The 17500-nt window shown below is 45.9% G+C and overlaps 1 protein-coding gene across 1 annotated transcript in view; it reads right to left on the bottom strand.

The window, feature by feature from the left end:
• Window positions 1–17500, bottom strand: part of LOC135106801 (pantetheinase-like) — a 34421-nt gene that overhangs the window by 13514 nt on the left and 3407 nt on the right. The window lies entirely within an intron of this gene.

Raw genomic sequence — 17500 nt, 5'->3', positions numbered from 1 at the left:
AGAAGAGGTGGACATTTGAGTGTCAATGAAGAAGGGATAATTATCTGGATGGTTGCGTCGAGGTGATAGATGGAGGAATAGTGTTTTGAAACATTGAACAAAACTAAGTTTGCTCTGTCCAAATCAGAAATTTTAGAGAACTCAGAAGTCAGGCGTTCTGTAGCTTCCCTGCATAAGCTCCTTACTTCTTGAAGGGTTGGATGTCTACGAAAAGACGTGGGTAAGTGCAGGGTATCAGTATAGGAAAAGAAATAATGGGAATAATAGGAAGAGAGTGGGTGACGAGACAGAACCCTGAGGAACACCACTGTTAATAGACTTTGGAGAAGAACAGTGACCGTCTACTACAGCAGCAATAGAAGTGTCAGAAAGGGAACTTGAGATGAAGTTACAGAAAGAGAAAAGTCGTAGGGAGTGTCAGGGTCATTGTTAATTGTTATTCGAGAAAACAAGTAGGTAAGTTTACGGAGAAATAATTCAATAAATAAGGACATTCATCACATAAAACAAAAACAAAAGCATACATACATACATACATACATATATATGTACGTACATACGTACGTACGTACGTACATGTGTGCAACGACTTAACCTGCTCTCGTGTCCACGCTCTTGAATTTCCCGACTTTTCCATCATCTGGCTAAGACTACAGAGTCACTCTCAAACTAAATTTATCTGTGCTGTATATCTCTCACCTAACTCCTCTGACTATAAAAAAAATCTTTGACTACTTAACTTCCAAAGTGGAGCACATTCCGATTCTCTTCCCTTTTGCAGAGATCTCCATTCTTGGAGACTTCATTGTTCACCACCAGCTTTGGCTTTCCTCTCCCTTCACTTACCATCCTGGTGGACTAGCCTTTGATTTGGCTCTCCTCCACGACCTAGAGCTACTGGTTCAACACCTTACTCGTATTCCTGACCGTCTTCGAGGTACGCCCAACATTCTTGATCTTTTCCTTGACCTAACTCCTCTGACTATAAGAAATTCTTTGACTACTTGACTTCCAAAGTGGAGCACATTCTGACTCTATTCCCTTTTGCAGAGATCCCCATTCTTGGAGACTTCAATGTTCACCACCAGCTTTGGCTTTCCTCTTCCTTCACTGACCATTCTGGTGAACTAGCCTTCAACTTTGCTATCCTCCATGATCTAGAGCAATTGATGCAACACCCTACTCGTATTCCTGACTGTCTTGGAGATACGCCCAACATTCTTGACCTTTTCCTGACCTCTAATCCTTCTGCTTATGCTGTCACCTATCCTATCACCTGTCCTATCGCTCCAATCCCTCCTCAGGATCCCCCTAAGCGAAGTTGCCTCTGGCGTTTTGCCTCTGCTAGTTGGGGGGACCTGAGGAGGTATTTTGCTGATTTTCCTTGGAATGACTACTGTTTTCGTGTCAGAGACCCGTCTTTGTTTTCCGAGCGCATAACAGAGGTTATAGTGTCTGGCATGGAGGTGTACATTCCTCACTCTTTTTCTCGACCTAAACCTTTCAAACTTTGGTTTAACACAGCTTGTTCTTGTGCTATACATAATAGAGAGGTGGCCCACAAAAGGTACTTAAGCCTTCCATCACCAGAATCTCATGCACTTTATATTTCTGCCCGGAACCATGCCAAGTCTGCTCTCCAACTAGCCAAAAAACTCCTCCATTAATAGAAGAGGTCCTTTATTTCCTTTATTTCAGCCAAATGGCACCACTGCTATCACATCTATCTCTAAAGCTGAACTCTTCACTCAAACCTTTGCTAAAAACTCTACCTTGGACAATTCAGGGCTTGTTCTTCCCTCTCCTCCACCCTTTGACTACTTCATGTTACCTATAAAAAGTTTTCGCAGTGATGTTTTCCATACCCTCGATGGCCTAAACCCTCGGAAGGCTTATGGACCTGATGGGGTTCCTCCTATTGTTCTCCGAAACTGTGCCTCCATGCTTGCCCTTGTCTAGTCAAACTCTTTCAGCTCTGTCTGTCAACATCTACCTTTCTTTCTTGCTGGAAGTTTGCCTACATTCAGCCTGTTCCTAAAAAGGGTGACCGTTCTAATCCCTCAAACTACCGTTCTATTGCTTTAATTTCCTGCCTATCTAAAGTTTTTGAATCTATCCTCAACAGGAAGATTCTTAAACATCTATCACTTCACAACCAGTATAGGTTCCGTCAAGGCCGCTCTACCGGTTATCTTCTGGCTTAAACATCTATCACTTCACGCCAGTATGGGTTACGCCATGGCCGCTCTACTGGTGATCTTTTGGCTTTCCTTATCGAGTCTTAATCATCCTCTTTTAGATATTTTGGTGAAAATTTTGCTGTTGCCTTGGTTATATCAAAAGCTTTTGATAGAGTCTGGCACAACGCTTTGATTTCCAAACTACCCTCCTACGGCTTGTATCCTTCTCACAGTACCTTCATTTCAGGTTTCCTTTCTGACCTATCCACTCCTACGTTGATGATACCACCCTGCACTTTTCCATGTCTTTTCATAGACGTCCAACGCTTCAGGAAGAAAACATTTCACGCAGGGAAGCCACAGAACGCCTGACTTCTGATCTTTCCAAAATTTCTGATTTGGGCAGAGCAAACTTGGTATTGTTCAATGCCTCAAAAACTCAATTCCTCCATCTATTAACTCGACACAACCTTCCAGACAACTATCCCCTCTTCTTCAGTGACATTCAACTGTCCCCCTCTTCTACACTGAACATCCTCAGTCTGTCCGGTACTTATAATCTGAACTGGAAACTTCACATCTCATCTCTGGCTAAAACACTTTCTATGAAGTTAGGCGTTCTGAGACGTCTCCGCCAGTTTTTCTCACCCCGCCAGCTGCTAACTCTGTACAAGAGCCTTGTCCGTGCATGTATGGAGTATGCTTCACATGTCTGGGGGCTTCCACTCATGCCGCTCTTCTAGACAGGCTGGAATCAAAAGCTTTTCGTCTCATCAACTCCTCTCCTCTAACTGACTGTCTTCAGCCTCTCTCTCATCGCCGCAATGTTGCATCTCTAACTGTCTTCTATCACTATTTTCATGCTAACTGCCCTTCTGATCTTGCTAACTGCATGCCTCCCTCCTCCCGCTGTCTCGCTTCTCAAGACTTTCTTCTTTCTTTCACCCCTAATCTGTCCACCTCTCTAATGCAAGAGTTAACCAGTATTCTCAATCATTCATCCCTTTCTCTGGTAAACTCTGGAGTTCCCTGCCAGGTTCTGTATTTCCACATTCCTATGACTTGAATTCCTTCAAGAGGGAGGTTTCAAGACAAGACACTTATCCTTCAATTTTTGACTACCGCTTTGGATCCTTTTATGGGATTGGCATCTCAGTGTATATATATATATATATATATATATATATATATATATATATATATATATATATATATATATATATATATATATATATATATATATATATATATAATGTATATATATATATTAATGTTTTTATTATTATTAATCCACGTGGCAATTAATATATAGTGAACCTGGTTAAATACAGCCTTCTTAAATCACCTTTTTTCGTCATTGCATTTTTTCCTTACTACATAACCTGCAACTTTACTTTTCCTGTTCGTTATATACTGTAACCGACTTTCCACCCTACGTATGTAAAAGGTCCTCCACTGAACTCTAACTCAATCTCTATGTAAACTAATGCACATGTAGATCAGGAATCTGACTGACAATGCCTGACTCTTAAAAATCAAATATGGAGGGACTGCTGGTGGACCAAGCACAGAGAGAGAGCACAGTGACTGCAGCTGTCAGGGCAGCGATAGGGAGGGCACAGGCGTGCTTTAAGTACGCCTGTACCATCCCTATCGCTGGGAACGTACTGACAAAAATGTACATCCATATTTTTTAGGTAAGTGAAAATCAAGCATATTTTTAATCATCTTACATTGCTCAAATTTTTCTTTAGTGTAGGAAGCGAAGAGTCAGGATTTATACGCTCATGCTTCGTTAAAGACTAAAATATTGGCAAACATGGAGCGAGAGTGTATGTACTATACATAGTGGAAGGAGAGTTGAAACTTGAGCAGCTTATAAATGCACATTAATCATTTTCTGATTTTGTTGGTAAGCTTCCGGCTACGACACATTCTCTCTCTCTCTCTCTCTCTCTCTCTCTCTCTCTCTCTCTCTCTCTCTCTCTCTCTCTCTCTCTCTCTCTCTCTCTTATACAGAGAGAGAGAGAGAGGAACTAAATTAAGATGATCAATAACATGAAAGGGGGACTGGCAGCATAACAGGTAACAGTCACATTGGCTAGTTTGTGTGTGTGTGTGTGTGTGTGTGTGTGTGTGTGTGTGTGTGTGTGTGTGTATGTGTGTGTGTACTATGTGATAAAAGAAGAGAGAGAGAGAGAGAGAGAGAGAGTGTGTCGTTATCTCTCTCTCTCTCTCTCTCTCTCTCTCTCTCTCTCTCTCTCTCTCTCTCTCTCTCTCTCTCTCTCTCTCTCTCTCTCTCTCTCTCTCTCTCTCTCTCTCTCTCTCTCTCTCTCTCTCTCTCTCTCTCTCTCTCTCTCTCTCTCTCTCTCTCTCTCTCTCTCTCTCTCTCTCTCTCTCTCTCTCTCTCTCTCTCTCTCTCTCTCTCTCTCTCTCTCTCTCTCTCTCTCTCTCTCTCTCTCTCTCTCTCTCTCTCTCTCTCTCTCTCTCTCTCTCTCTCTCTCTCTCTCTCTCTCTGTCTCTGTCTCTCTCGTTTCTCTCTCTTTTTTTTTTTTTTTTTTTTTTTTTTATTTAAACAAAATTTACATCAGGCTTAAAACAACACGTTTTTTATGCAGTTATTTGAAAAGCCTATACTTAAATGTAAAGAAGAAAATATATACAAAAAGTAAACTCATCCTACTATATATATATAGACATGATTAACACAGCACTAGTGTGGGGGTTTGTGTTTTACGCCACCTGTGTGCAGCCACTTTCACTTGCTGGAGTGTCATTGTCTGTGTATCACTCGTGGCTGCCGTAAACACATTCCACAGTCTGGAGGTTCTAGCTGTGTAAGAGCGCTGGTGCTGCCTCGAGTAAGATCGAGGCACTTGCACCAGCATGTCATTGGAGGTGGTGGTCCTGGACTCCCTTTGGACAGCTCGTGGTGGGAGCCTTATCGAGCTGAGATGAGGGACCTCCAGAACCCGGGCCTTGTGCTGGACCACTAGCGCCGACACGTCCCGCCGATGCTCCAGCGACGTGACTCCGGTCTGCTCCTCCTGCTGCTGCTGCTGCTGCTGCTGCTGCTGCTGTCCGTCCATCCCCACCAAGCGCAGGGCACGGCGTTGCACAGCATCCAGTCTCTGCAAGTGGGTGGGGGCACTCGACATCCAGGACAAGGCACTGTACTCCATACAAGGCCGTATCTGAGCCTTGTACAGTGTGAGGATGCCCCGGGAGTCGAGGTTTCCTGACATCCGACGCAGTGCAGAGACTCGCTGGGAGACCTGGTGGGCAACAGCAGCAACATGGCGGTCAAAGCGCAGGCCACAGTCCACTGTCACTCCCAGCAACTTGACGTGTTCCTGGAGGGGAAGTGTCTGGCCTCCAAAAATCAGACAGCCTGAGACGGCTGGGGAGGCAGCTGGGGACCGTGAGATGACCATGGCCTGCGTCTTTTCTGGAGCGAAGCTGACTTGCCACGCCTCTCCCCACTCCATCACCAGCCTGAGCTGCCTATTTAGCTCTCTAACGGCTCGTTGACTGTCGGAGCGGCAGTAGGAGCGGGAGAGATTGCAGTCGTCGGCGTATGCAAGCAGAGTCGGGATTTGCCGCAGGAGGTCATCGATGTATATGTTCCACAGGATCGGGCCCAACACTGAACCCTGTGGAACTGAGGCCTGTATAGGTATCGGCTGGGATGCCTGTCCATTGATGACAACCCGGAGGGTTCTCCCCTGAAGGTAGTCCTCGAGCAGTGCAAGGAGGTTGCCCTGGATACCCTTGGCGCAAAGCTTTTTTACAAGCCCCGCGTGCCAGACCCTATCAAAGGCCCCAGCAATGTCCAGGGCCACCACAAGAGTATCCAGACCTTCGTCCAGGGCATCCTGCCAGCCTTGGGAGAGGAGGGTGAGGAGGTCCGCTGTTGAGCGGCCAGGCCGGAAGCCGAACTGTCTGTCTGAGAGGAGGCGGTGCTCACTCAGGTGATGACAGATGACACCTGCCACCACCTGCTCCAGCAACTTGCCCACCACGGAGAGCAGCGAGATGGGTCTGTAGTTGCTGGGCTCAGACTTTGAGTTCTTCTTGTGGGCTGGTACCACTCGCGCCTCCTTCCATATAGAGGGCCACCTGTGCTCCATCAGGCAGGCCCTGAAGACGCTGGTGAGAGGACCTGACAGCTCACTGGCGCAACGTTTGAGGAGCCGCGGGCTGATGTCGTCCGGGCCGGTGGCTTTGTTCTCCTCTACTTCCCTCATCAGCCGCTCCACCTGTTCACGTGTCACCTGAACATCGGCGACGGTGTGGTCTGTTTCCTGAGGGAGGTGAGGTGGACGTCTACCCGGATCAGTGACTGACATCTTCTCTGCGAAAAAATCAGCGAGTAGAGAAGCCTTGTCCTCACTGCTGGTGGCTGTTGTCCTGTCCGGTCTTGTTAGTGGAGGAACAGTGTCGCGGCGGCCTGTTCCTTGCTGCTCCTTGACAAGCCTCCACCAGGTCTTGTGGCCAACCCCTGAGCCACAGAGCTTTTGCCTCAGGTCCTCTCGCTGCTGCCGTCTCGCCCACCTGCAGGTAGCTGTCACCCGTCTACACGCCACACGGTGTTGGGCCCAGTTGTAGTGTGTTGGACGACGTTTGTACCTCACCCAGGCTTCGTGTTTAGCCTCAGCGGCCGCTCGGCATCGGTAACCAAACCAAGCAGGGTCATTAGGCCTAACGAGGTACCTTCTGCTGGGGACGTGTTGCTGCTGGAGGGCAAGGAGCTTGGTGGTGAGGGCACGGGCCTTTTCCTCCGCGTTGCCTATCAGTAGGGCGTCCCAGTCCAAGCGAACGATGTCGTGTCTCAGGGATGCCCAGTCAGCCTGCTCCCACAGCCAGATAGTGCGCGGGGCGGCGGCCTCCCTCGCTATATCCAGCTTGACTCGTGCCAGCACGGCATGGTGGTCGGAGGTGCCCACCGTCCCCAGTTGATGGCAGACGATGCTGGAGTCAGGGAGATCTGTTAGCACAGGGTCCAGCGACCCTCCCCTCTCATGTGTAGGGAAGGACACGTGGTTCGTCAGACCCTGCACCATCAGGAGGCTGTTAAAGGCATCCTGCTCCAGGTGGAAGTTTAGATCCCCCAGAATCATGACGTGGGAACACTTGTGCCGCTGTAGCATAGTGTCCAATTCCTCCGTCAGAAAATCCAGCGCTGAACGTCCTTGCCTTGGGGGACGGTACATGACACACAGGAGGAGTCCTGTGCTGTCATTTATTACCACTCTGAAGAACAGCGCCTCCATTCCTTCAGGCAGCACCACGTCAATTTTTTGAGTTTGGAGGCCGTGTTTGAAGCAGGCAGCCACGCCTCCGCCCACTCTATGCTCACGGTCCTTCCTCACCCACTTTGTGTAGCCCGGGATGTTGCCAAACGTCGGCTCCACCTCACCACTGAGCCACGTTTCCGTGACGGCAACAATGTCCGCGTTGTGTCGGAGGACAAAGTTGTGGGTGAGGTCACCAAGGTTGGTGCGAAGACCCCTCACGTTGGCCGACACAACAGTCAGGTGTCGGCTGAGGTGGCCAGTCTTTTGTTTTTCCTTCTCTCTCTCTCTCTCTCTCTCTCTCTCTCTCTCTCTCTCTCTCTCTCTCTCTCTCTCTCTCTCTCTTTATTCATACTTGATACAGTTTAATTTGACAGAGTCTGCTGATATGCACATTTATATGCAATCCACAACACTTTTACAGGCTACAGGCAATATATCTTGTGTTTCCAATCTAAAAGCCTAACTGTGTTGGCATGCTCCTTTTCTTAAGTCGGCATCCAGGAGTTCACGAGCTCCTTGAACTGCTGGACAATTATGCCGGCCAGACGTGGGTGTGAGGCAAGTAGCGCATTTCACCAGGTGACATATGTGTACACAAACTGCCTCTGGTGGTGCCACGTCCTGCTACGAGGCTATAGGAGCTCTGTGGGGACTTGGGAGACGGCCCTGGTAGTCACCTGGCCCCGCCGGTGGGGCTGCCAGAGTGCTTGTAGGTGAGGCACTCGTTGCTGATGCACCTTAAACATCACAGTGAGGACCCCTACGTCACGGCGGTGCTGGAGGCTGCCAAGTCGTGGTTTCTGCTGGGCGCCACTGTCCTTGATCAGCCTCACCGCGCGGGTCTGGAACTTGACGAGGAGGGCAAGGTGTTTATTGGCAGCGCCGCCTCACGTAAGGCTAGAGTACTCAAGGGACGAGCGGACCTGCGCCTTGTAAAGGTGTAAAGGATCTCCAGCCCTTTGCTGTCAAGGAGCCATGAGATCCTCCTCAGGGATGCCACCTTCCCCGAGGCTTCCCTGGCAAGCCGTTCGATGTGGGTTTTGAAGGTCAGCTTCCTGTCATAGGTAACCCCCAACACCTCTACCTCGTCCTTGGGCGTCAGTGGGTCCCCCTCGAAGACCAGACGCAGGTCTGCCCTCCACCTGGAGACTGTGAGCAGTTGCGTTTTTTTTGTGCGGCGAATTTCACCTCCCATTTGTTATCCCAGGTCACGATGCGGCTGAGCGAGTAGTTCAGCTCAGCAGTCGTGTCAGCCTCCTCCTCGGGAACGTAGCTCTGCGTCAGGATGATGTCATCCGCGTAGGCCCGTGTGCTGGAGATTAAGTGTAATAAATAATTTATGTACACATTTCAGAGCAGGGGGGCCGAGGCAGCTTCCCTGAGGAACACCTGCTCTGATTGTTGCTTCTCTGACTCCTGTCCGTTCATTACTACCTTCAGGTGCCCCTCTCTCAGGTAGTCCGTGAAGAGTTGGAGGAGAGGTCCATCCACACCTCCAGCTCGGAGCTTTGTGATGAGGGCCGCATGCCAGACTTTGTCGAATGCCCCTTCGATATCGAGTGCCGCTACGGCAGTGGCCCTCTCTTGGTCAAGGGTTGCGCTCCAGTCCGTGGCTAACAGCAGGTGTAGGTCAGCGGCTGACCTGCCCTGCCGGAACCCAAACTGCCTGTGGCAGATGAGTTGGTGCCGTTCAAGATGCTCAGTCACTCTCGCGGAAACGATTGTTTCTAGCACCTTACTGAGCTCTGGCAGCAGGGACACAGTACGGTAATTCTTTGCCTCGGTTTTTGCATTTTTCTTACGTACAGGGACCACATTACTTATATTCCATGCTTTGGGTCACCTGCTGTTCTGAAGGCAGTAGTGCAGAGTGTGGCAAGCGGGCGCGCCAGCTCCTTGCCACACTGGCGAAGCGGGCGGGGGCTGATGTGATCCGACCCCACTGCCTTCCTCTCGTCTAGATTACGTAGTAACACCTTCATTTCCATCTCACTCGTCATCACCGTCACTATTTTATCTTTAAATATCTCTGGCAGTGTCGGGGGTGTTCTGTCAGGGTCGGGGACGCACATTTTTCCTGTGAAGTACTCAGCCAGGAGGTTTGCCTTGTCCCGGGCAGTCTGCGCCACACTACCATCCCCCCGTTTGGAAGGGAGGAATAGTGTCGCCACGCGATGCCCCCTGTTGTTCCTCACAAGGCTCCACCAGCGCTTGGTCCCGACCTGACCACCTCTCAGTTTACTCCTGAGGTTCGTTTTCTACTGCTCAGAAGCCCACTCCTGGGTGGTTCTCATGCGCTCGGCCGCCTCTCTATGTCGTCGTTTTTTCTGGGCCGTGGGGTGCCTTTTGAAGGTACGCCAGGCACGGTATTTTGCGTCAGAAGTCGGGGTAGATCTGACGCCTTAGTTTTGTGTGTGGAATGGGGCACCCAGCGAATTTGTAAAGCGTGAAGCAGCGTGGTGAGCCGCTCCACCTGCTCGTCAGCGTCACCACGCAACATGTTTTCCCATTCCGTGCTTCTCAGGGTGGCTCGCACTGCTCCCCAGTTGGCAGCCTCCCACTTCCAGAGAGTACGTATGTGACACTCCTCTCGTGGCCTCTTGAAGTGGATTTTTGTGAGCACAGCCACGTGGTCTGAGATGCCAACAAAATCGAGAGGCAAGCACTGAACGGAGTGAGGGGGAGGTCTGTCACCACCGGTCGAGGGACGAGCCTGAGCTGTGGGTGGGAATGGTGACGTAGTTTTGAAGGTCGTGGACGACCAGCAGCGTATTAAAAGCGTCCCGCACTGCTTGGTGGTTTAGGTCACCAATAATTATCACACTGTCGCACTGATTTGCTGTCATCATAGTGTCTATGTTCACTGTTTGGTAGTCGAGAAGAGCTATGCCCTACGTGGGAGGGAGATAACACTCAATACATAGCAGCCTTTTACCACTGTTGTCTGTTAGTTTTACCGTCAAGAGCTGGAGCTCCCTAGGGACGGGCGCAGGGGGCACAATCAGCTGGACGTTAAAGATCTCCTTGTAACAGAAGGCCACGCCCCCACATTGAGTCGAGCGGTCCTTCCTCAGCCAGGGCGAGTATCCCTTAACTCAGGCATAGTTTTCCGTCACTTTATTGTCTAGGAAGGTTTCGGACAAAACACTACATCGGCACGGTTTTTAATTATTACATTGTGATTGAGCTCCCCAACATTAGTGTGAAACCCTCTTAAGTTAGCCGACACTATTGTCACTTCACTGTTCGAGGAGACGGTTCGGTGCAACTCCATACAACCGTCTCCCCGTCTCTCTCTCTCTCTCTCGTTTTTTTTTCTCTCGTTCTCTCTCTCTCTCTCTCTCTCTCTCTCTCTCTCTCTCTCTCTCTCTCTCTCTCTCTCTCTCTCTCTCTCTCTCTCTCTCTCTCGTTTTTTTCTCTCGTTCTCTCTCTCTCTCTCTCTCTCTCTCTCTCTCTCTCTCTCTCTCTCTCTCTCTCTCTCTCTCTCTAGTATTTCTAGAATCTTTCAAGCTGCTATCAAACAATCAATTTGGTTTCCGCAAAAATAAATCCACGGAAACAGCAATACTAAAGTTTACAAGCGAAATATACAAGAATATGGAAAGAAAGAACCATATAGTAGGGTTTTTTCTTGATTTGAATAAGGCATTTGACTCTGTTTATCATAACATATTATTAGATAAGCTAGAAAACATTGGACTTAGAGGATTACCATTAAAATTGTTTGCTAGTTACCTGTCAGGTAGGAAACAGTCTGCATTTTGTAACAATTACATGTCAGATAAAAAAAAAACTATTATTAAAGGTGTGCCACAAGGTTCTATATTAGGTCCCATATTATTTCTGATATACATCAATGATATATGTAATGCTAGTGATATGCTTAGTTATGTTCTATATGCCGATGATACAAGTCTTCTCCTAGCAGATAATGATTTGTGTAACTTAAATGTAAGGTTAAATCAAGAATTGCATAACATATTCAAATGGATAACCGCAAATAAATTAACAGTAAACATTAATAAAACTAACTTCATATTGTTTCAAAGCCGCTCTGTTGTAAGTAATTTCGGAACAGTTTCTTATGGAGGTTGTTAGCTAAATCGTGTTTCTTCTACAAAATTCTTAGGAGTTATTATTGATGAAGATTTAAATTGGAAAAAGCATATACAGTCGGTGTGTTCAAACTTATCAAAAACTTGTGGAATTTTATTCAGAATTAGGTACAATCTTACAACTGAAGCCTTACGCAGCTTATATTATTCATTATGTTATCCGTACCTTATTTACTGTTTATCGATCTGGGGCTGTACTTGGCCTACGGTTGTGAATGATGTGTATGTAGCACAAATGAAAATAGTAAGAACCATTGCCTACAAAGGTAAATATGATTCCACCGACTTACTGTTTAAGGACTTGAATATACTAACTTTCGACCTCTTAAAGAAATATTTCATAGCGCTGGCCGTATATAAAAATGTTAATGGTAATGATCCTAATAACATAATATTTAATGTATTCCACCATAGCCAAGGTACCCGAGGAAATCATCCTAATCTCATTTGCCCACAAGCAATAACTAGTTTGTATAAATTTTCCATACACTGTGTTGGTCCTAAAGTATGGAACGTATTGCCTGATGATATAAAAAAAATTGTTGTAATTTCAATATTTTCAAAAGTAAAATGAAAAAGTCAAAACTAAGATCTGTAATAAAGTTTTAGTATTTTTTTCTATATTTGAATTATGTAGCTTATTACAGCATAACTTATCTTAAAGATATTAGTCCCTAAAAAATGGTGTAATAATATTTATTTTCTACTGTTCTATATGATTTATATTGTTGCCCTGCCCTCTATATAAGTCGAATTTATATGTATATCACTCCTCTGTCCGCTAGGGAGCCTCGGCTCAGCAGGCTAGTGCCCGATTAATCATGTAATGCTACTTCTCTGTAAAAAAAAAAAAATGCTGTTCTAGGCAATAAACAATCAATCAATCAATCAATCTCTCTCTCTCTCTCTCTCTCTCTCTCTCTCTCTCTCTCTCTCTCTCTCTCTCTCTCTCTCTCTCTCTCTCTCTCTCGTGCCTACCTGGCATCTGTGATTCATAAGGACGACTTTAATATGTATACATGTTTGAAAATGTGTTTGACTTACCGCCAAAAAAATTATGAACTGAGTATATAACTTAGACTTAAGATTAACAACAACAACTACTACACCAAAAAATAAAATAAAATGAAAATAAAGATCTTTCCTAAATCCTAAATCTAGTACACCTCTTATAGTAATATCCACTACAAGACCAAGATAAGTTAATATAGCGAGGTATAAGACATCGAAACATCACCACGAAATTTATTTATTTATTCATTTTTATTTATTTATTTTTTTTAGGAAGTGGACTGGTCAAAAAAAAAAAAAAACACTGAGCTTGCTGCTTCCAAAATTTAACCAAAAAAGCTTGGCCAGTCTAGTTCTGGAGGTGTTTTGATACTCATCATTTGAAGCATGTAAATAAATGTAAATAAACAAGGAGATCAAGACTACCAGTAACAGGGAAGGAAGAGTGAAGATACTGATTAATTCTTCCATTAATAAGACAGATAGAATAAAAGTGAGTATAATTTTAGTGTTAAGATTGTGATGGTGTTTGCATAGAAATGAATTTGTAACAGAGTGACTGTTTCAGGGAGCTATCACACGGGAGACTCGGCAGTGGTGCCGAGTTGTGGGGAAGTGACTTCCAATAGCTTTCCATTTTGTCTTGGTCAACGGACATTCACAGTGTTCACGCGCGCGACCGAGGAGGCTAGTCGCCTGTCCTCTCGACCGATCGTGGCGATCGGCCGACTTTGTGGTGCTCGAACGAGCAACGGTTATTTGTATTTATTTATTTTATTTTTTTTTAATCACGGTGACATACCGTCAGTTGCTCAGCAGCCCTAATCCTGTGTGGAAGTCATAGCATTGGATGTTGAGAGATTTATTTTGAAGTTGAAGAGCGACCAGTGACCTGGGATTTTAGATGTAATGAGTACAGCAATAAATCATCAAGAAGGAAGGTGTGGAATACACTCTGCCGTATTTTTGTACCAGCCTTTAAAAATATGGACTACTACTACTACTACTACTACTACTTTCTACTAGAAAAAAAATAAACAGGTATGTGTCTTTTTAATTTATTATATTCTCTCTTTGAACAGCAACGGCTTCTTCATCAGAGCCCATGATGCAACTCGGCCAGGCTGAGTGAGCCTGCAGCGGCACCTAGCAGCGAGCCTTTTCAACAAGGGTGACTCGCTGACGCGACTCGGTCGCGCGTTTCGACAGCATGCATCAGGGTTTGGTAAGCACTGCCGAGTCGCGCGACCAAATCGCCCACGTGAAAGGGCCCTTATTTAGAGGGTTGAGGCCACATAAACAAAGATTCTTAGGGACAGAGATTGGGGTTAGCACAGAAATTGTGCTTAGTTTCATACTTAAATTCCCACACTGTGAATAAACTAAGCAAGAAACAGACACGGTCCGGGTGGACCGTCAAGGTGACGAGTGACTGAATTTTTGAAAATATATCGACGACCTGCAGGAATGTTATTCGTGAGAGATTTAGCGTGAGATGCCTTGGAGAACCATACAGGAAGGAATGATGAAAGAGATAGTCAGCGTTATATAGCCAATGGGGAAACGCAGCTCTGCAGCAATGATGACCTTGGCCCTTCCTGTGCCCTGTTATTATCGTATTTCATTTACCTTCTTAGCAATAGAGGCCTATGCAACTTTTTTGCGCCGTTCAGTGAGTGAAGTCCTGCAGGATACTTCTTTCCTCATATACTGACCAGACGAGGAAGGAAATTCTCGTCATCGGTCCAGCTGGGTTTCCTCTGTTAGTCTTTTCTTCCTTAGGGGTCATCCCCTCCATACCAAAGATGAAGGACAGGAGAGGGTGAGCTGCTGAGTGGGAGCGACGTGGCCCCGCTGGCTCATGGTCGTAAATGCCGAGACAAAATACTTGCGCCTTGCGCGTGGTCTAATTTGTTCATAATAAAATAAATAAATAAATAATAATAATAATAATAATAATAATAATAATAATAATAATAATAATAATAATAATAATAATAATAATTAATAATAAATAAATAAATAAATCATGCGCTCATATCCTTACCAAACTGGAGATATTTTTTTTTCTCATTTATGTACACACAAACACACACACACACAAAAAAAAAATAAGAAGTGTAAGATTTTACTGCTTTGCTCTGTCAATTAATACTACATTATTTCTGTGTTTAAGTTTTATGCCTAGCATAAAACTTAAATCTAGCACAGACTTAAGCATTATTTGAATATAATTACAAGGCAAAGCAGAACGCTTAGCATAATTCTTAGAATTATGCTTAGCCTTAAGTTAATATGCCCCAGGCTAGTTACTGTGGCTCTCTTGTGTTGTTGAAACCCCAAAAGAAGGATTGAGAGGGCACAGGGACGGTCAGCAGCAGGCTCGCACCAGCCCTTCACCTCACCTCTAGGATTATATTAATATCTGTGACTAGTATTTGCTGCGAATTCTTTCTAATTGTTATTTATTTTCCTCTTTCAGTCTCCTTTTATTATCTAAATCATTTGTATTCCGCCGAAGAGTATTATTCTTAACAATCAGAACCTTCTTTCTCACAGTACAGTATCTACTACTAAATAAGACTTACTGTTATACCATTACTCGAGGCTGTCAGCCCCAGGAATGAAATTTCATCAGTTTGTCACTAACGGTCGTGTTCCCTGCCCTACGTTCCCTCACGCCCTAGCCTACGTATATTATCTCCATTGTTGTGCCTTGAAACAAATCATTGCATATGCAATTTTCTTCTGTGTAACTCAATTATCTCTCTCTCTCTCTCTCTCTCTCTCTCTCTCTCTCTCTCTCTCTCTCTCTCTCTCTCTCTCTCTCTCTCTCTCTCTCTCTCTCTCTCTCTCTCTCTTTCATGTCATTCATTGTTCATTACTTCCTCCTCACCGTGACTTCCCTCTGGGGACTGGCGTGCTGTCGTCCGGCGCGTTTCATCGTTTCCTGCACAAGATGTAAACACGGCAGCAAATATTCCCAGCCAAAAAAAAAAAAAAAAAAAGACGAACCTTTAAGGAGTTCTTTTCCAGACCCGATGAATGAATTTCCAGAAAGATTAACGATGTTCGGTGATTTCTTGTCCCCCCTCGGAGGCTGGTGACCCCCTCTCTCTCTCTCTCTCTCTCTCTCTCTCTCTCTCTCTCTCTCTCTCTCTCTCTCTCTCTCTCTCTCTCTCTCTCTCTCTCTCTCTCTCTCTCTCTCTCTCTCTCTCTTTCTCCTAGTCTCAGTGTCTCTCCTTTCACTGTCTCTCCGCCCACCAGCCTAACTTAGAAGATACGATATTGACAACGTCGGACGTACACTCGCGCCTACTAATCTCTTCTTCACACCAATGGAAGCATTCGCTCGAACAAACCATTCCCTCTGCCCCCAACATACCTCCGTCTGTTAATGCTATTTGTAACCATTCCAGCAGCCTTGTATGTGGAGAGCAGAGGGGATGGCTTGTTCGAGCGAACATCCAGAAGTGACTGACCTTAACTCCGGCTTCCAGGGTCGAGAGAAATTAGTAGGCACAAGAGTACGTACTGAGTCGTTTCTAAATTAAAGAACAGAAATAGACTGTTGTTTATTTATTTATTTATTTATTTATTTTTTTTATGGAAGGAGATGTTTTAGCCCATGTAAGTGTTCCAAATTAAGAAAGTGTGGGAACGGTGTCGCCTATACAATCCATATTGGCCGGTATTTACTCAATTATTATCCTCTGAAAGCAACTGGCCCGTCCAACTTTACAATCCTCCCAGTCTCCTCCATCTGCCTTCGAACGTCTTTCTCGCGGGATAACTGGACAGTGACTGACTAGAAAGCGTGGGAATGGTATCGTGCCAAATCTCTCCCTGGTCCAAATTTCTTCCCGGTGACGCCACTGCGAATGCACACCACATTGAGGCGACAACATCAAAACATCACCCAAGATGCTTTCCATTCCATCACCCGCATGCTTTCCAGTCAGTCACTGTCCAGTTATCACGCGAGAAAAGACGTTCAAAGGCAGACGGTGTTGTTTGGAGGAGACTGGGTGATTGTACAATTAGAAGGGCCAGTTGCTCTCAGCTGGTAATAGAGTAAATACTGGCCATAAGACCCGACCTATATGGATTGCATAGGAGTCTCTATAGTAGTCTGCCAGGGAGTGTAGTTAACTCGGCTACGAGTGTGTGTGGCCGGCTGAGCTTTGTTACACTGAGAAATGAATTACCCTCCTGTTCGTTTGTGGGTACTTGTTTATGTTCGTGTTGTTGTTGTAGTGTCGTGTTAAATGCTACTGTTGGCTGAGGCTCGGGGAGAGTGCTGAGCCACAGAGGACTTACGTGAATAGCTGTATAGTGAACTTAACTTCCTCCTCAGGCCCTGACTAGGCCTGCCGTCCAGGAGGTAGTAAATAACATTACTCGGCCAGACATATAACACTTCGTTGGACAGTGAGTGGATTTACGAGTATTACTGAGGGCGATAGTCCAACGGGGTTTTTATACCTTGACCTTATATGTGTTGTCGCTTGTTGTAATTGTCTTTTCCCTAGAACGTAACGATCGATTCTTTCCCAGCAGTTAAAGATGGTAGTTGGTGTACTATTTCCCTGTCTGTTGGTTAAAGAAACAGACTGACGACCTCATTTGTGTAACCTGGTGTTACGACCGGTGGTAAAGGGTGCAGGAGCCAAAAGAGAACCTTGTTGCCCGTCTTAAGCCCTGTATCCAGTCAAGTAGGGCATGACTTGGGAAAGCTAATCCAGTTGAGGCAGCTGTGGGAAGGGCAGGGAATTGTGGTCGTAACAGAAACTGGCAACCTCGCCAGGATCGCTGGAAGTTTGGTAGCCCCGTGGGGGGAGACTGTTCCTTGTTTGTTTCGTTGTTCTTTGCGCGCACTTAGTTTACGCCATGAAGG

The sequence above is a fragment of the Scylla paramamosain genome, chromosome 14, assembly GCF_035594125.1.
Source record: "Scylla paramamosain isolate STU-SP2022 chromosome 14, ASM3559412v1, whole genome shotgun sequence".
NCBI classification, from domain to species: Eukaryota; Metazoa; Arthropoda; class Malacostraca; order Decapoda; family Portunidae; genus Scylla; species Scylla paramamosain.
This window is presented reverse-complemented; position numbering and strand designations above follow the sequence as displayed.